This window comes from Myotis myotis, unplaced genomic scaffold (assembly GCF_014108235.1).
Source record: "Myotis myotis isolate mMyoMyo1 unplaced genomic scaffold, mMyoMyo1.p scaffold_m19_p_1, whole genome shotgun sequence".
Classification (NCBI taxonomy): domain Eukaryota; kingdom Metazoa; phylum Chordata; class Mammalia; order Chiroptera; family Vespertilionidae; genus Myotis; species Myotis myotis.
The window spans coordinates 24,891,805-24,911,712 of NW_023416313.1; the positions used below are offsets into that span (position 1 = coordinate 24,891,805).

At 41.6% G+C, this 19,908-nt stretch overlaps 1 protein-coding gene across 3 annotated transcripts in view; it reads left to right on the forward strand.

The window, feature by feature from the left end:
* The first annotated feature begins 16,459 nt into the window (after positions 1 to 16,459).
* RHOH (ras homolog family member H) overlaps positions 16,460 to 19,908 on the forward strand; it is a 44,913-nt gene continuing 41,464 nt past the window's right edge. For 2 of the 3 annotated variants that reach the window (XM_036331958.1, XM_036331947.1), the window contains exon 1: positions 16,460 to 16,735. The gene's annotated coding sequence lies outside the window, so the exon portion shown is untranslated. The remainder of the gene's footprint in view (positions 16,736 to 19,908) is intronic. The other variant, XR_004971478.1, reaches the window with a different exon arrangement.

Sequence of the window (19,908 nt, forward strand, 5' to 3'; positions counted from 1 at the left end):
AGCTCCTTCTGCCACCTTGTTCCTCCAAACTCATGGCTTTTATTTCATGGTCCAAGTTGGCTGCTCAAACATAAGCATCTAAGAAGGAAAAGAGCATCTCTTCCTATTAAGAACATTCCTGGAGATTATCCACACCTTGGTAGCCAGAACAAAGTCACAAGACTACATCAGCTGAAAGGAAGACTAGACATATAGCCTCTAATATGGGCTGCAATGTACTCAGTTGGAAATTATTTCTATTTCTGAAGAGAGAGATTTTGGGGAGTAACCAGCAGTCTGCCACAACCAGCGATGTTTACCTCACACACAAGGAAAAGCATGAATACACACAGAGGCACAGAAGAGTGTTAACTGTGGCTGGAACAGGATGTGTGGTGGGTACCAGGGTAGGCAGGGGCCATGCTGATGTTCAAGAGGTTTGAAAGTCAAGCTAAGGAGTATGATTTTGGCAATAGGGAAGTCAAACATATTCTTATATTTGATATAAATTCTTCCAGGATTTATATTGCCTGTTTATATGCTACTTTATTTTATATTTTTAATGTAAAAATTGTAACCTACGAGGCCCAATATTTAGAAAAGAGAAGAATGGATAAAAATAGTCTATTGTCAATACTATCTCCCTAAGACAACTTATGTTAGTGGTTTGAATTTGTTTCCTCATAGTCTGTGAAAAAATTGCTATAATCACAGTGCATATACAAGTCCAAGTCCTTTTATTCTTTGTTCTTTTTCTTTTTTTGCGTACTCTTACATCATGAGCATCTCCTCATTTGGCCACATGGTCTTCCTAAATTATATATATATATATATTTATTTATTGATTGATTTCAGAGAGGAAGGGAGAGAGAGAGAGATAGAAACATCAATGATGAGAGAGACTCATTGATTGGCTGCCTCCTGTACGCCCCCTCCTGGGGATTGAGCCCGCAACCCAGGTATGTGCCCTCACCAGGAATCGAACCATGACCACCTGGTTCATAGTTCGACACTCAACCACTGAACCATACTGGCTGGGCCTAAATAATATTTTTACATGACTGCGTAATATCCCAGTAAAATAATCTATCTAAACATTTCTTTATATTTTCCATCTTTATCCAGATATATTTGACATACAATATTGTGTATACTTTACCAATTCTATATGACATTCTATACTATTGGCTATTTATGTTGGGTATTGGCTAAGTTTTTTTTTTAAATTATATTTTGTAAGATGTTGATACCTTCATCAGATTTTTTATTATTTTTTACTACACTGTTAGAAGATATTCAGTTTCAAGTATTAGTTGAATAACTAACTGTGGCTTAGATAATACAGGCATTTAATTATCTCACATAATAAAAATTAAGAGGTGGTGAGTGGGTCAACAATGACAGGCTTGTCTCTCATCCCTGTGGTTTTCTTGGCTTTCCCACTTGTCCTAAGGGGGCTCCTGAGGCTCTCAGGGCATCACTTTCTCCTATGATAACACCCAAAGCATGAAATGAAGGCGGGTGCTTTATGACCGTGTCTCTCTGATCTAGCTGGTGAGGAACACCCAAAAGTCATTCTTGAACATTTCATTGATTAGAAATGGGTCACATGAGTACCCATAGCTGTAAGGGATGCTGGGAAGCCAGGAACCATAAGATTCTTTTTCACTGTCTTAGACTGGACATCATGATTCATCCCCTCATTTAGGACACTGCGCCCATTTCAAAAGAAAGGTTCGGGCTTTTGGAAGATGGCGGCGGTATAGGCAGACGCGTCCCAGGTCGTGTCCCTGAGCAAATGGAGTGAGCAGCTGAAACTAGTAACATCCACCCCGAATTGGCGAAATTCCTCAGCTGGCGAGACTGTTTGCAGCCGGGAAGAGCAGAACTCCCCTGGAAAGGTAAAAAAACCAGGGATTTGGGCAGGAAAGTTTGCCACACCTCTGAGCCCAGAGAGTCGGAGGGAGACCGCGTGGCAGACAGCCGCGTCCCTTGGGACAGGCAGAGCCCCTGACGGGGGAAAGGAGAACTGCGGGATTCCTGGCGCCGCCGGGGGAATTGAGAGCTGGGTCTGTGATCACAGAGGACTGAGCCTAAAGGGGGCAGCCTGAAGAGCTGACCAGACCATGCAGTCCCGGTAAGAGAAGAAGCTTACAGAAACCAAGCCTTCCCCGTTTCCGGGGAAGCGTTTGTTGTCCGGCCAGCGTTTGTTTGTTTGTTTTCACTGAATCCTGTTCATGGGACATTTTGGATACAGACACTCACCTGTGCTGAAGAGAGGGATAGTGTGCGGAGGAGTGGAATCTGGGGAGAGACTGAGGAGAGAAGGGGGACAGGAAGAGGTGGCAGCGAATTGAGTGCTGAGACACCCCCCGAGCCCAGGGCTGAGGCAGCCATTCTTTCCGGAGAGTGAGACTCCTCCCCCAACCCCCAGGCAAGGAACACAGCCACACCCAGATTCCACCCTGTAGGAGATCAAGGATTAAAATAACCTGATCAGTCCCTGGGAGTTAACAGGGTCTGGCCTATAGAGGGATTTTCAATCCCAGCAACAACACAGCACTGATAACTCTTACGCAGCCAGCTCTGGGCAGTGAACTTCCACTGGACAGAGAGGCCCTATAGCCTCAGAGGCCAACCCCAGAACACTGCCACCCAGAGGCTGACCCACAAACTGACTCTTTGCTAAACACAAAATAAGGCAGTCTGGGAAACAAATGCGGCTTGCTTTAAAATAAGGACTGTGGTTTATAACACAGAGGAACAGTGTATTGCAGGGAAACTCAACACTCTCCTGAATACCTGGCAGGTCTAAGGCGAGCCACACTGAAGAATAGAAGAACCGAAGGACCTTCACTACTGCAATATATTTTTTTTCTTTTTTCACCTTTTAACTAAGAAACCAATTTTTTTTTTTTTTTTTTTTTCTTTTTTTTCTTTTCTTCTTCTTTTTTTTTTCTTCTTTTTTCCATCACCTGATTTTACCCTTTTAATTACTACCTTCTTATTTTTAACCAGTATTATTACTGCTACCATTTTACCATTTTTTTTTTAAAGTGCCATTTTATTTTCTCTTTATTTTATTTTGGGATTAGTGTTCTCCATTCTATTTTCATCGTTATATTATTGGTTGTTTCTAGTTTGCATTCATCTCCAGGGAGCTGTTGCTGGAATTTGTTGGGATTAATGGCTGTTCTATAGGAGTATTCTCCTCATATAAAAAAGTCTCTTCCCCTCTTCCACTTCATTCTCTCTTTTTGTTCTTTTTCTTTTCTTTTCTTTTCTTTTCTTTTCTTTTCTTTTCTTTTCTTTTCTCGCTTTTATTTTCCCCCCTCCTTTTTCCCAATTTCATTTTTGCACTCCTTTTTTTGGTCCCTAATTTTCTTTTCTTTTTTCTCTTTTCTCTTTTTCTCTTCCTTCTTCCTTATCCCCTAATTCTCTTAATTCAGGTGGTCACCTTTATTTGGGGTTATTCATATCGTGAATATATTTGTGTATAGTGCCTGGTACGTGGTGCCTTGTTGTGTTGTATTTTGTGCCTTTAAATCAACGCAGCAGATCCAAGCAACAGCAACCTCCTGAGCACCACACCCTCTGCTGAGGAACAGCAGCTGTACGTGAAACCTTGCCCCACCAGCCAGAAGAGCCACCACAGCTGTGAACAGCACCCACCAGAGGAGCTGCTGCCAACTGAAGAGCAGCTGCTACCGCAACCGCCCGAAGAGCAACCACAGACCAAGGAGTCACTGCCACCAAGGGAGCAGCCACTGAACGACTCAACGTCTAGATATGTCAGCGAGATCAAACATGGGTAGACAAAGAAACCCCCAAAGGAAAGAGAAGGAGGACTCTCCAGAAAAGCAGCTAAGTAATACAGAGGCATGCAACATGACAGAAAAAGAATTCAGAATAAGGGTCCTAGAGTGCATAAACCGGATGGAGGAAAAAATCGACAACCTCTCCAAGAAGCTAGAAGAAACAGATGAAAAAATCAACAACTTAAGTAAGACCCAAGAAGATATGAAGAGTGATATAGCTGCAATGAAAAACTCCATTGAAAGTATCAACAGTAGACTAGGAGAAGCGGAGGACCGAATTAGTGATTTAGAAGACAAGGAAGCAAAACACACCCAAAACGTACTGCAATTGGAGAAAAAAATGAAAAGACAGGAGGAGAGCCTAAGGGAGCTTTGGGACAACATGAAACGAAACAACATACGAATAATAGGGGTACCAGAACAACAGAAGGATGAACAAGGATTAGAAAACCTATTAGAAGAAATAATATCAGAAAACTTCCCTGAGGTGGGGAAGAAAAAAGTCACACAAGCCCAGAGAGTCCCAAACAAGGTGAACCCAAAAAGACCCACACCAAGACACATCATAATTACCATGGCAAATGTTCAGGACAAAGAGAGAATCTTACAGGCTGCAAGAGAGAGACGGAAAGTTACATACAAGGGATCTCCCATTAGATTGTCAAATGATTTCTCAACAGAAACACATCAGGCCAGAAAAAAATGGACGGAAATTTACAAAGTGATGCAAAGCAAAGGACTGAATCCAAGAATACTCTATCCAGCAAGGCTATCATTCAAACTTGAAGGGGAAATAAGAAGCTTCACAGACAAAAAAAGGCTAAGGGAGTTTATCACCACCAAGCCAGCAATGCAAGGAATGCTAAAGGGACTGGTATAAAAATAAGAAATAAAAAGCTCAGAAAGAAAACAGCCACACAAAAACAGAAATGCCTACAATTTCAAAAGAAAGGTTCTTTTAGCAAGAAAAAAAAAAATACTATTGGGCAGGTAGTCAACCAAGTTAACAGTTAAACATTGGGGCTTATTGTGGAGACAAAGAAAACCATAGAAATGGTTTTTCAGGTTAAGGTCTCAAACCTGCTCCATATGGCTACCTGGACTAGAATAGAGAACCAAGCCCTCAAAATACAGTGCTGTGATTTCACATTACTTTTTTTTTTTTTTACATTGAAACCACATTTGCCTTTTTTAAAATAAAAAATTCCTAGCAAACCAAAAAACTGAAGCGAAACAGAATGCATTAGAGAATCACTGAACAGAAGAAAACTGTTATGTTTATAGCACTTTATTAAAAATAACTTGTTTATTGTTCTGATTTTAGAGTTAATACTTACTGATGGTTGAAAAATTTCAGAGTGCAAAAATATTAAAGAGAAGTAACTGAAAAATGACTTCTAATTTCACCATTCAGAGATGATCATTTTTATTATCTGATATAATTATTTTTAGTCTTTCAGATATGTGAATAATTTTTTTCATATGAAATTAGAATTTGATTGTACAGATACTTTAGTTTTATATCTTACTCTTTATATTAATAAATCAATGGACCTCTTAAAATAACAGATTTTCTCAAATTTTTGCATGTCTTTCTTCAATTCAATGTGTACCTTTTATCGTGTCTTAAGGAGCCATTTGGGAAAAGTAGTTTGTTTTCTGGCAGGGAAAATGCTGTAGAAGTAAATTGATCTAGAGAGCTCTCTCATTCACTGACTGGGTGGCCTTATATAAATTTCTTAGCTTTTTTTGAGTTTCTGTTTTCTCATTTATAAAATGAGATTGCTGAGAATGATAATGCCGGTTTTTGCTATTTTATAGTGATCTTGTGGGGATCAAATATGATAACATGCATAAAAGTCCTTTTTAAGTTGTAAATTGATTTCAAAAAAAGTTTGAAGTTCAAAGAAAACTTAGTAATTTAATATTTTACTTATAAAACATTAAAAAAATTTCATTATTTTAATTTAAAAGACAGAAATTATGAAGAGCAAAAACAATATTATTTTATATTTTGAATAATGAACATCATAGAGATAGGTTTGCTCAAAATTATAAAAACCACTTTGTTTTTGATAAACATTTGAAAACTTAAAAATTTTATTTGGAAAAAGTTTTAATAGAAAGTTTGCTTTTAAAGGTTTATGAGGTTAAAAAGGTGAAAAGGATATTTGTTTATGACTAATCTTGAAATTTTATGTATAATTTTTCAATGTCATTTAAACAGCAAGCACTCATGAAGGAGAATTTACAAAAATACTCCCATTTCTCCTAAATGATTAAAAGATACACAGGGCCATAATACTTTATGTAATAATATCAAGAAAATAGCAGGTTTAGTTTGAAACCAAGTCTTGCAATCGTTGACTGCACTTGGCACAAACATGTTTTCCTCTAATAAGCATTAAGCATTTCCCACTACCTCTTTCTTTTTGAGTTCAGACACTGAATAAGTCTCCCGGAAACCTTATTTTTATTTCTTAGTACCCCTTTACCTTTCCCATGAGAAGACAAAGCTACTAGATAGACTAGGAGATATCCCTCCAGCTCTGATTTTCATCTCAAGGGAAATTTCAGAGAGGCCTTCAGGAGGCTTAATGCAAAAACCTCTGGAATCCCTTGTTTTGGAGTCCATATGGAAGCGGAGTTTGCATCTGGTTGGAATCATCTAAATGTGACCCTGTAGGAGGAAGCTGACTTTGCAAGGTTCGGCTGTGGTTCAGTGATTCTCCTCAGAATCAACTGCTATAAAATCACTGGTTGTTACGTAAAACATATTGCAACTGAAGCAGTGACAAGGTTTGTGGAGAAAACTTAGGTAAACTTGCTCAATGCAGTTAAAAAATCAGTGAAAAATGTTCCATCTGGCTTAAAAAAAGAATAGGTGCTTATTATAGAAAAGTTGGTTTTCAGTTGGATGTAGTCCCATTGGTTTATTTTTGCTATTGTTTCCCTTGCCTTTGGAGTCAAATTTACAAAAACACCTCTGACACCAAGTCCAGAAGCTTAGTGCCTATATTTTCTTCTATACATTTTATTGTTTCAGGTTTTACGTTCAAGTCTTCAATCCGTTTTGAGTTAATTTTTGTGCCTGGTATCAGATACGAGTCTCGTTTCATTCTTTTGCATGTGGCTGCCCAGTTTTCCCAGCACCATTTATTGAAGAGATTTTCCTTTCTTCATTGTATGTTTTTGGCTCCTTTGTTGTGAATCAGTGGCCCAGATATGTGTGGGTTTATTTGTAGACTCTCAGTTGTGTTCCATTGTTCTGTGTGTCTGCTCTTCTGACAATACCATCCTGTTTTGATTATTATATTTTTGTAGTTTGAAATCAAGGAGTGGTATGCCGCCAACTTTGTTCTTTCTTCTCAGAACTGCTTTGGCTATTTAAGGTGTTTTTTTTTGCTTTTGTTTTTTTGTGGTGCCATAGAAATTTGAGGATCTTTTGTTTAATTTCTCTGAAACATGCCATTAGGATTTTGATAGAGATTGCATTGAATCTGCAGATAAGTTATATGGGCATTTTAGCAATGTAAATTTTTCTAACACATGAACATGGAATATTTTTTTCACTTTTTTGTATCTCTTTCACCTTTTTCATTGCCATAATTTTCAGTGTAGAGGTCCTCTAGCTCTTTTGTCAGGTTGATTGCTAGGTATTTTATTCTTTTTGACAACATGACTAGATCTTGAGGATATTATGTTCGATGAAATAAATCAGAAGGAAAAGGACAAAGACCGAGTGATTTTACTCGTGTGGAATATAAAACAAAAAAGTAACTAGCAAACTAACAGAACGAACTCAGAGATACAGATAATAGCATGGTGGTTACCAGAAGGGAAAGTGGGTAGAGGGAGGGAGAATTGGGTAAAGGGCGGGGGGTGGGGGGGAATATATTATAACAGAAGGAAACTGGACTGTGGGTGGTGAGCACGCAATAGAATATTCAGCATGAATGATAATTTTATGCAGCTGAAATTTATATAATGTTATTAACCAATGTTACCTAAATAAATTTAACTTAAAAAAAGGAAATTTGGGAAGTACAGAACAAGAAAAAGGAAAACATAAAAACCACTAGTAGCCTGTCAACCAGAGGTTAACATATGTATATGATAAGTTGAATTCAGATTCAAGTTTTGAATCCTGCTTCTTTTTTCACTTAACAGTAGTATATTGTAAGCATGTTTTCATGTCATTAAATATTTTTTTATTTATAGTTAGCTGACATTATCAGCGTCTGAGGACTGAGCCACCAGCAACAAAGAAGTGAAATTGGTACCTTCGAGAAGGAAGTGATTTCCTCTACTGTGGAACCTGTCTCTCTTTCATTGAGCCCACAACTATTTTTCCTGATATGCAATGCCAGGTGGTGTCAAGTCTCAGCTGGATGATATGATGTGGATCTTTTTTTAACCCGTGGGCCTAATTGCAATTTATAAATAAGTGCGAACATTCACACAGATGTTTCAAGCTGGTTCTTTCCATGAAGGCTGCCTCAGTATTAAAGTGAATGGAATTCACAATGTTACTTAGTTGACTCAACATTTATCATTTGAGTGAATGGGTATTTCCAAGACACAAAGATACTGGAAAGGACGAAGGGATCTGGTCATCTGAATCTGGCTTCCCGAAGCTCAGGCCAAATTATTTCAGATTTACCAACAAGGCAAATATACCTTTTCTATTGAAGTAAACAGCAGTATGCTATTTTCTGGTGAGCTTAAAGAGGTCCCCATTTTTCTTAACCATTTTTAATGTTGTGAATGGAATCTTAAACAAAAAAAACTACATTCAGCCAAAACAAAAAAATACACATATTCTGGGCATTTGTGCGAAAGTATTTAAAACAGCTCTATGTAATTAAAACACCCCTGGTCATCTTATTTTCTTGTGTTAGTTATATGTTCCTATAAAATGTATTTTATTCATTTAAGAGACCTACCTGTTTAGATTATGAACGGACAAGCTCTGTCACTTCTAGTTTTGTGTGATTTTCAGAAGACGGTGCCACCTCCTTTCTATACATCAGCACATGTCTGTACTAGCTCTCAGAACTTTCCTCGGGAGGGCCCACGAAAGCCATTTTTATGCGTCCTTCACACTCATGCCCAGCGCAACTACGCAGCAGCGGGTGAAATTCCTTTTGCTTACTCGTACAGTGGCAATAGCTAACAAAAACAGAATCTAAAAACGAATGTGTCTAAAATTCATGTCTATATACTAACGCAGGAAATGGGAGGCATCTTAGGGAAAAAAAAAAAAGAGAAAAAGGAACAAAGAGCTATTTTTTATTTTATTTATCTTTATTGTTGAGAGAACTATTCTTTAAAAGTACAAAGGAAAATATTTGTGTTGTGTTTTTGAGTGAGAATAATGGCAGCTGTTGAAGTTTAAAATTAATCTTTGTCAATGAACCATGTGGCATTCAGGATCAGGCGAACAGGCTTGGGATGTTGGGGTGCCCACCTGGTGTGAGAGACCTACAAATAATATTTAAAAGATATAGCTGTATTCTGTAGTCAAGGATAGCAAAGATACTGGCAAAATTCAACTGGGCTCCATTGTAAAGAAATGTAAAGGTGGACTGTGGAATCAAGCTGTACCATTTATTGCCTATGTGATCTTGAGCAAGAAACATAAGCGCTCTGTGCCTCAATTTCCTCCTCTGCAAAAAGAGATAAAAGTGGTATCACCCTCATAATTGTTGGGGTGGTTAAGTAAGGAAATGCATATAAAGTGTTTAACTGGCACATGTGAAGTGCCCAATAAGTGGCAGGCCATTGTGACTATTATTAAGTTACTAGAGGCCCATGCATGAAATTTGTGCAAGAGTAGGCCCTCACAGCCGCTGCGGTCCTCGGCCCTCATAGCACCGGCTTTGTTCTGAAGGTCATCTGGAAGGTCGTCTGAAAGGACGTCTGGACAGTTGTTCCGCTGTTTGACTGTTCAGTCAATTTGCATATTACACTTTTATTATTATAGATTATTATGACTTGGTAAGATGAAGGCAACCAGGACTAGCTGAAGGACAGAACAGCATGTGACACTGTGTCTTAAAAAACTCAAACTACCCTGGAATTTTCCACCAGGCCCTTAGCTCTGGTCATATATATTCTCTCTAGATGTCAGCAATCTATTGTGAAAATGACTTACAAGGATTCAGAGAAGAGGCTCATGAAGGATCAGAAAGGTGGAGAAGTGAGCAGTTGGCGGAGGGCTGGGGCTGGGGAGTGGGCATCACAGAGCTGGCTGGTCAACCCCTCTCTCTCCCAGGTAAGGGCAGAAGAGAAAACAGCTCTTAGTGTGGATAAGTCAAGTGACCGTTAGGAATATATTGCTGATGTTAAGGACCATTCAACATTAAAATATCGATTGGATGTTTTTAAAAAAAGACCTACCACTCTCATCTCACTGAGGACCTCCCTGACCACCCTGTTTAAAGAGGCACCCCTCCCAAGCTTCCTATCCCTCTTTCTTGCTTTATTTCCCTTTTAGTAATTAGCATACTAGAACATACTACATTACTAAATTATCATGTTCACTGCTTATCTCTCCAATGGATGTGAACTCATGAGAGCAGATTACTTTAGTTTTGTGATTATTGTTCACTGCTGTCTCCCTAGAGCAGCGGTTCTCAACCTGTGGGTCGCAACCCCTTTGGCGGTCGAACGACCCTTTCACAGGGGTCGCCCTAGACCATCCTGCATATCAGATATTTACATTACGATTCATAACAGTAGCAACATTACAGTTATGAAGTAGCAACGAAAATAATTTTATGGTTGGGTCACAACATGAGGAACTGTATTTAAAGGGCCAGAAGGTTGAGAACCACTGCCCTAGAGCCTAGCACAGTGCTCCATAAATATTATAGCATTCAACAAATATTTGTTGGATGAGCAAAGAAAGGATAAATGCTCATCTTAAGGCATTTGTAGTGCGGTAAGCAGATGACTTCAGAAGGCATTTCTGAAGTGTCTATGATTGTTCAGTTTATGCATAAGGAATAAAGTACCATTAACAATTTGACCTGAAAATTCTGAAATTCAACAGCTGTTATGCAAAGAGGAGGTAGGGTTGACGGGAAAAAAACTCCAGAAGGCAAAAGTCCCAATAGCCACGTTGTATTGAGTGTCTACTATATTCCAAGGACTATACAGCTTTTTTATAAAACCCCTTCAAGATAGATACTATTTATACCCATTTTCCAGGTGGGAAGGTCAGAGCCTCATCCTGGCTCATAAGTGGAGCTTGAATTTGAATCCTGCTTTGCCTGAATCCAAATGCATGCTTCCTCTAACATTTCAGATTGTCTTGGGGACAGGGTTCCCTGCTCCCTCTGGGCGGGGGATCTGTTATTTTGAAAGATGACAAGTTTAACACTCCCTGGGCTTTCCCTTCTAACTGAAACCTTTGCAACCCCCGCTAGGAGCAGGTGTGCTGAACTGCAGTTACCCTGTGATGTTTGTGCCCAAACCGAAGATCCCTATCAAGGCAACGGGTAAGACATGAATGTGAGAAGCAGCAGTGATGGCCTGCTCCCTCTTCATTTTTAAACAAACCGGAATTTCTGCATCAGAGCAAATGTGGTGTGCTCTGCAGGAGTCCCCTGCGAGTTTGTGCACTTGACCCAAGACGCTGGTCTCGAATCATGTTTCAAACTCCTCTTCTGGATTTGCTCTCGGAGCCCGAGGCACACTCTTTTAAATTTCTTCAGTGATAACACATCTTTGCCCTTTCTGGGTTGGATTTGATTTGGGGAGACAGCTCCTGGGAGCGACATCCAGTGACTAAGGTGGGTGACTGAGCTAGATTAAAGTTGGAGCCCAAACCAGCCAAGTTGTGAATAGAAGGCAGTAACACTGGTTTTCTTTTGTAGCTTATTAAATTGTGTCTGAAGGATCTTGTCAGAAAGTTCTAGAAATGCTTTGACTAGAGTCTGCAATGTTGGAAAAGTGCACCAGCTACAAGGGGGATGGTCATTGGGCTTCATGAGCTGTGCTTTGACAGATGAAAAGAAAAAGTTGGGCCTTAACTTTAGAGCCGCAGCTTGAATGACGCCTTTGGGCGGGCGCTACCATCTTCTGCAACAAGAGCTGCATTGTTACGAATTACAGCTCTGTAATCAAATGAGCCAGGATGTAAATGTTTGCTGGGTAAACGTAGTGACACAGGCAAACAAAATGGCAGCTGAGAGCCCCGACAACCTAACATTCACTGAAACAGAAGGCGCTGTGTGATGTTACGTCAAAACAGTTAAAGAGAAAATAGATGATGAGAACGGCAGTGGGGGAGATGGTGTTTTTCTGGTCATGGCTAGAAGAGGAAGCCAGAAGATATTTGAAACGATAGTCTCATCTGGTTGGGGAGGCTACTGTTCATAATGAATTAAGATGAAATGCATCAGGAGGAAATCAGTCATGCGATTGCTCGCCGGTGGCATTTCTAAGATATCTGAACATTTAGGATTGTAAAGGCTACTTTATGTGAATGTGTTTTTTTTTTTACACTGATGTATTATATATCAGGATTAAGCGCTTTCTTTTGTGAAGAGCTAACATTTTACAATGCCTCCTAGCGTGCAAATCCTCAACCCCGAGGGCATGCACATTTGGCTTGATACAGCTGCTCATCACTTAGTGGGGAGGGGGGCAGGCACCATTACAGTCGGACTAATGCTCTGGGTTTGAAGCTCAAAGCCTTCAGACAAGGCTTTAGTACGTTTTTTCCATCTTCAGGACCCATGGACATATTTTATTCCATTAGTTAGCATGTCACAAATGAGGGTCTGTGTAAACATGAAGAGCTACCCACTAAATCTAAATTAGTCCAGTTAACAAGCTGATAGTCAGAAAGGAGGCATCTGACTCACCCAGGGCAGAACTAGCTTAGTAAATGACTGATATGGCAAGGTTTGCAAGAGTCACTATTCATTACGGTTACCGTTTTATTAAGAGTTCCCTCTGGTATAAAGGGCAGAGCGTCTGTGTAATGAGCAGGGTACCACGTATGCATAGGTTCAGGTACACAGACAGTTGTCATATTATTTAAAAATCCTCAGTAAGGAAGGTCCTTGTTTTTAGGAGGCTGTTAAAGAGAAAATGAGCTGTTCTTCCGCTGTGTCAGAGGACATTGCAAACAAAGGTGTTTTGAGAAAGCAAGTCTCTCTTCAGGGGATTGTGTTTGCTCTGGGAATCTCAGAGGAGGGACCCTGGTCAGAGAGAAACAGACCCAGGGCCTCGGGGCTCGGGCTGCCTCTCCCTCCCCACAGTGAGCTCTCTCCCCTGGGAGGCAGTGGTGGGAAGAGCCAGGACAGATGGACAGGGTGAGTCTTTGCTTTTCATAGGCTATAGAGTTTTATTTAACCAGTTGAAGTCTCTTTGGTTTAAAATAGACTTAAAAATGTTTACCTTCTGGGCAGGTGGCTCAGTTGGTTGGAGCGTCATCCCATACACCAAAAGGTGGTGGGTTCGATTTCCCGTCAGGGCACATTCCTAGGTTGTGGGTTTGATTCCTGATCGGTGCTAATGGGAGGCAACTGATCGATGTTTCTCTCACATAGATGTTTCTCTCTCTCTCCCTCTTCCTCTCTCTCTCTCTCTCTCTCTTCATCTCTCTCTAAAAATCAATAAAAAACATATCCTCAGGTAAGGATTAATGAAAAACAATGTTTACCACATAGGGCTATTGTGAAGATCAGCTGAGAGAGTCAATCTATCATTTAGCAAATGGTTGTTGAGTGACTATTTAGTGCCTGAGACGCACCAGTGAGCAAGGCCAGGCCCTGGGCCTTGAGGTCCTCCCAGTCAGACCGTTAGGTGAGCACTCACAGGGGCTGTGGGAGCCGTCGGGGAGGGTGGTGGTCAAGGAAGGCTTCCGGGAATATGGCTACCACAAGGTCTGGTTCCTGCTGGGAACTCCATACCTGAAGTTTCCTTCCTTCCTTCCTTCCCAGCACCCTGAATTCCTCAGGCTTCTCCCCACCTTTGTCCCAGGCTGGACTGTGCAGCATCAGAACGGGCGCACCGAGACGTTTTGGTTTGTGTGCGTGTGTGTGTCTGCAAGCCTGTCGTGTGTACACTTACTTAAAGTCATTGGCTTCTTCCCCTCACCATGACTCCTGTCTGTTAAGTGAACAAGGGGGGGGGGGGGGCAAAAGGAGAGATTGCCATGAAAGGAAGAAAGGTGGGTAGCTAGCTGTCCCTAACCCTCTCCCACCTCCACCAAGAAAAGACTCTCTGAGCTCAAATTACATGTGAAGAGAACTTTCTCACATCAGGAGCAGGAGGAGGCACAAAGCCTGACTATATGAGAACATCTAAAAGTACAGTTATGTGCACGAGAGGGCAAGTCCATCGGAAGAGGACGGGTGGTCCTCGGGGAGCCAAGGGGAGACTTGCAGGCCGACGGGGCACTGCCCTCCCCAGCACCATCCGGATGGGTGGGAGTGCTTGGGCCTGCGATCACACGCCACCTGTCCTGACCCCTGACCCGGGCATGTGCAGGACCTTCTGTGGAGGGGGCGTGTAAGGCCCCAGGCCCTGAACCTGTGAGCCACGCTGGTGGAGCCTCTCCCTTTGATTCTGCTGGAGGGGGAGGGGCTGTGCACGCAGGCAAGGCCCTGGCCCCACTCCTCTGCATTCTCACATGAGAAAGCCCTGGATCTCTTGCTGGAAGTACAATCAACTTTGAACTCTTTGCCGCCGCACATCTTTCAGAAGCTCCGATGAGAAAACTCCTTTATCCTGGAATTTCTGAAGCATGTGCGAACTCACTCTTCATCTCGGCATTACATTGGCACATCAAAGCCACATCCTGGGATGGGACGCTGTGTTCATCCCCAGGCACACCCTCCCCTGCGCGCTCCCTGGAATTGCTCTAAGTCGACTCCTTCGTGAGATGAAATCTGCCTACACGGAGGGAGAATATAAGGAACCACCTCCCAAGACTGGGCACCCGCTGTGTTTAGTCTAAGGATGGGTGTCCCATCAGTTGTGATGTCCTCTCTATGAGATTCCGGCGCCAAGTTTCTCTTTAGTCTCAGCACCGGGAAGCCAGGAAGAGCCCACCGCCCCCTGGCACTCAGTGTTTTATGTGGTGGTGTTTGCCGCTCCATGCCCATTGCTTAAAAGCTCAGGAACGGCACGGCTTGTATTTTCTGTATCGACCTTGCTCTTGGTTTTAGCTTAATTTTTTGTCTTTATTTCTTTGGGCTTTATCTTTGCATTTCTTTTTTAAATTTTTGTTTTATTTTACCAAAGTGTATGTATTTGTATTAGCTGCCTTAAATCTCTTGATGATCAAAACTGGAGGTAAATAAAGTATCCGCCAGCACGGTGTTCTGCTTGCCTTAAATATCATGACGGTGAGCTGGCTTTTCAAGGAGAATTTTCTAGAAAAAGATAAGGTGCTCGTCAGAAGCCTCAAAGATCTCACCTGGCAGACTGAGTTCTTCCTGCACATTAACAAGTTGAGACTTGGGCTCGTGTAAGAGTCTCTTATGGGCTTAGTAATTGTGTGTCCATCTCTGAGAATGCTCAGCTTGCGCCATTTATTCCTGCCACCGCTACATGCCAGACACACTCATCCTCTTTCACTCCTTTGAACAACCCAAGCTCTTTCCTACCTCAGGGCCTTTGCACATGCTGTTGCCTCTGCTTGGACTGTCTTGCCTTCTACTCTCCCTAGGCTCCTCTTCCTCATCATCAGAGGGTAGCAACATATTAGAATGATTGGGGGAGTTTGTATTGATGTCTAGGCACTAACCCAGGCAAACTAAAATCTCACGGGTAAGAGTTGGGGGGCGGGGTAGGTATTGGTATTTTTAAAGCTCCTCAGATGATTTTAACTTTTAGCTGGGGCTGAGAGTCATAGCTTTAGGTCTCTGCTTAATTGTCCGTTGCTCCAAGAGGCCTTCCTTGACCATCTCTAGGATGTAGATTTAGTCTTGCTCTCTAGCTCAGCTTCTCTGATTCTGTTGTACTAGTTACTACAATGTATAATTACTGTGTTAATTTGAATGCTTTTGTTTATCTTCCCGCTCTAGGACATAGGGACTGTGAGGACAGGGAATATGTCTGTCTTGGTCTTTGTGCTTTTCTTCAGAGCACAGTGTCAGGCACATAGAAGGGTGAATGCATGGCAGGGCTACTTAAGCTCTTGCTATGACTGAGTCTGTCCACTCTGCCCCAAGTTATTATTTGGTAGTTATTAATAAAGCAAAGCAAACCAAACCATCCACCTACTGCTTTCCCTCCACGGCATGTTCATCAAGCTGATTGTGAGTTCTAAGGTGCTTTTTGCTAAGCTTAAATGAACCACGACCAGTCAGAGGAGTGGACTTTTTTTTTTCTTCTTTTTTCTGCTTTATTTCACTTCCTTAAGGAATCATCTCGGTGTTTCACTCTTCCTTTCCTGCTGTATGTGGGCGATGTGCTGGTGGGAAATGGAGGGACAGGGCAGAAAAAATGGTCCCGGGAGGGTTGACAAATGAAACACGAATCCAGCCATGCGGCAAGGGTCTTATTCTGCCTCTGATCTGGGGAAGTTTTCGTATTGTCATGGAGAAAAACGCACGTGCACACACCCTGAAACCCACACGCATGCACCCCTTCTTCGGAGAAGCCGGTTACAGGAAACTGACTCGGGCACAGGAACTTGCTAACCTCTTTTGTCACATTCGGACGGCTCCTGCCGCTCAGTCACCACGCACACTCCACCCAGCATCTTGGGTTGGAAGGTTTACCAGCCCGACGCTGGCATTTTTAGTTCTTCCAGTGCGAATCAGCTGTAGTCTTGGGGAGGAAGGAAAGGCTGATCTCAGAAGGAAATCCTAACAGGGAAAGGGCCTGGCTGCTTTTGTTTTTCCTTACCTGCACCCAACAACGTTGACTTCCGGAGTCAGTCATTTTGGTGTCAAGAAATCCTACAACAGGTAAGACTTTTGCTTCTTTAAAAATATCCCTTTGGTGTCAAAAGAAATCTTTCTAATTTTATTTAGCTTTTACTCTAAGCTAAACACAGTGATTACCCTGTTCTACCTGATGTAAAATATGGAATGACATGGGAGAAGGGCGCGTTGCTTTGATAGACAACTACCCCTGCCCCCCACCCAAGTCCTAACAAGATGCATATAGTTTTTGAAACATTAAATATTATAAAAGCTGGCTTTTGGTAATGGGATAGTTTAGTATAGTGTCAGATGGGTACTAGCCTTATTGGGATGATGACTTCATTAGTTATATAATGTCTATATTGTATGCCTGAAACTAATATAATATTGTATGCCAACTGTAATTGAAAAATGAAAAAGGGTAGTTTAAATACCAACCTACGTTTGATGAAATAAATCTGAAGATTTCCTAAATTGTGCAAATACGAGTTTTAAAATTTTCTAATTCAGAAAAGAACCAGAACCAAAATCCCAGTGATGTAGATTTGGATCTAGAATTCCAGGCTTTTTGTTTCATGTACTGCCAATGCTGAGGTCCTCTTTCTAAAAATCGTACATGATATATAAGTATATATTTTTAAATTAAATTAATTTTTTTGAGGTGGTTTGATTTGGAGACATGCTGTGAAGTGCCCATCAGTAGCCTGGGTTGTAAATAAATAAAGTTTGGAAAATCACTAGTTTTAGGTGCTTTATTAAATTAAAACTGCCATCAAAGTAAACAACAAGTAGTCGATAATCCATTATAAATTCTAAGCTGGGGTTGTGGAGGATGTACGAGGAATATAAAGAATTTCTATATTCTTTATATTTGAAGGACCTTATTATTCACTAGCAGTGTAAGAAGTAAAATTCAGGAAGAGTATGAGATGGGAATTAAGTGATGAATGGGATGGCATAGGCTGTAAGAGTTCTGAGAAGGGGATTTGAAAGTGGACTGGTCTGGAAGATATGGGCCTTGGAAAGACATAAGATTTGAGTGGAAGGAGAAGAAGGTTAGTTCACACTGGGGGGACTGTGTAGGCAAAGTCTAGAAAGTGAGGCTGACGAGCAAATGACCAGTCTAGCTGAGGAGACTGGCCCGAGAAAGGCAGAGAGTCTGTTTCACGCATTGGCAGGAAAGAAGCTTGGAAAATTAATGTGTAGGCAGGTTCTGGGGAACCTTAAGAGGCTGTTGAGAAGAACAGACTCCATTCAGTAGTTTTCTTCTCATGTCCTTAGGCTTCTCTTCTGGGCTTTCTCAGCTCTGACAATTCGGAGCAAGAGGAAGCCTGGAGATGCTTGCCTCTTCACCCTCGGGACTAATTCATGCACCGGTGGTCCCCACTGGTCCTCTACTGTCTTCCTTTAGTACGCCATTTATGTGGAGAAAGGGTGGTGTGGCTTGGGGTACTTGTAAGACCTCCGTTTCTGGTTACTACCTTTTAAGAGACCCTTCAAATCAGCTGGTAATTAAAGTAGCCTTCCTCTTGGGAGGACACACGGGTTGGCTGATTACAAGCAAATCTCTATTCTTCAAAAGCCAGTTCAAAAATTCCATGAAATATGTAATTTTCTTTGCATGTCTGAATGAGACTTCCTGCTGCTCTTTTCCTAATGATTTGGAGCACTTTTCCCCCTGGACTATGAGATACCCGTGTCCACATAGTAACAAAAATACAGTATGGTGAATAAGAACTCAGACTTTAGAGCCAGATTGCGTTGTGTTGAAGCCTGGTGCTGTTGCTTCGGAGCTATGGGAAACTCGGACTCATTAACTTCTTCAATCCTCAGATTAAAAACATCTGTAAAGTAGTTGTAATAATAATAACTTAAAGTACCTACTTCAGAGGGTTGTTTAGGGATAAAATAAAAATATGTAAAGAATTTAGCCTAGTGCCTGGCATAAAATTAACTCTCAATAAATGTAGCTAGTATGATTCTTATTAAGACTTGACTGGTGACACTAGAATGATGTGGCCCCTAGCCTGGGAATAAGATACATGGGGTGGATGGGCAGAGGCTGGGAATTAACATTTTTTGAGCACCAGGTATGGCCCAGTGACGGGTGGGGAACCTTTTTTCTGCCAAAGGCCATTTGGATATTTATAACAACATTCACGGGCCATACAAAATTCTCAACTTAACAAGTAGCCTGCTATATTTGGTCAAACATTTAATTAACTCACCCCTAATGCTATGGCAGGGCCAGACCAAATGATTTTGAGGGCCTTATCTAGCCCTCAGGCCAGACATTCCCCACCCCTGGTTCATAGGGATATGGAAAAGAGAAAGGATTAGAAACTGACATTTTAAGCCTTTCCATACCAGATCCTCAGACTATAACCCGACCCTCTGAGTGACTGCATGTTATTTCAGGCATCTGTGGCTGCTGCGTCTCTCCGAATACACTGGGTGGAATCACACAGGTGCTTGGAATAGAGAGGCACAGAGGACTCTTCTACCTGGGCCAGCTTAAGTTAAATTATTTAATTTTATTGTATGTTAATTTTTATGCTAGCAAGGCATAGCTAAAAATCCATTTCTATTCAAGAGTTGGGACCGCTTTGCAATAAGCGCCCAAGATGCTCATTTAGGTTCTCGATGCTTGGGGTCTGGGTGAAAGCCAAGATTAAGAAGCACCCTGCTTTCCCGTTCCACTTTCCAGATTAGGGATTGATTTGGGTTAGTAAGCCCCCTTTAAAAATGCAAATATGGCCTGTCTGTTCATTATGCAGGAGATTCTCAATTATACGTGCGTATTACTTTCGTTCAATAGTAATATCGTTTTCCTTCCAGAGCCCCACTGATAACATAAGAAAGGGAAGTTTGGGGCTTTGAGTGTGGGAAGAGGCGGACCCGAGTCAGGATGGTGCCAAAGTGGAGTATGCTGGAAGGCAGTATGGCAGTACTAGGTGCTGGGGTGGGCAGTGAGAGATGAACGGTGAATAGAATGTGTGTGTGTGTGTGTGTGTGTGTGTGTGTGTGTGTGTGTGTGTGTGTGTTGGGGTGGGGAATGCCAGAAAAAAGGCTCCTCCAAGCTCTTTAATCATTTGACTCTCGCAGCTGCTTGAATACCCTGAACAACTTGTTGATGCTTTGTGTAAGAAGATATCATTCTGTCCTCCTGATGTGGACAGCTGTTCAGAGACTATTTGGTTTGTCTGGTTCTGGCC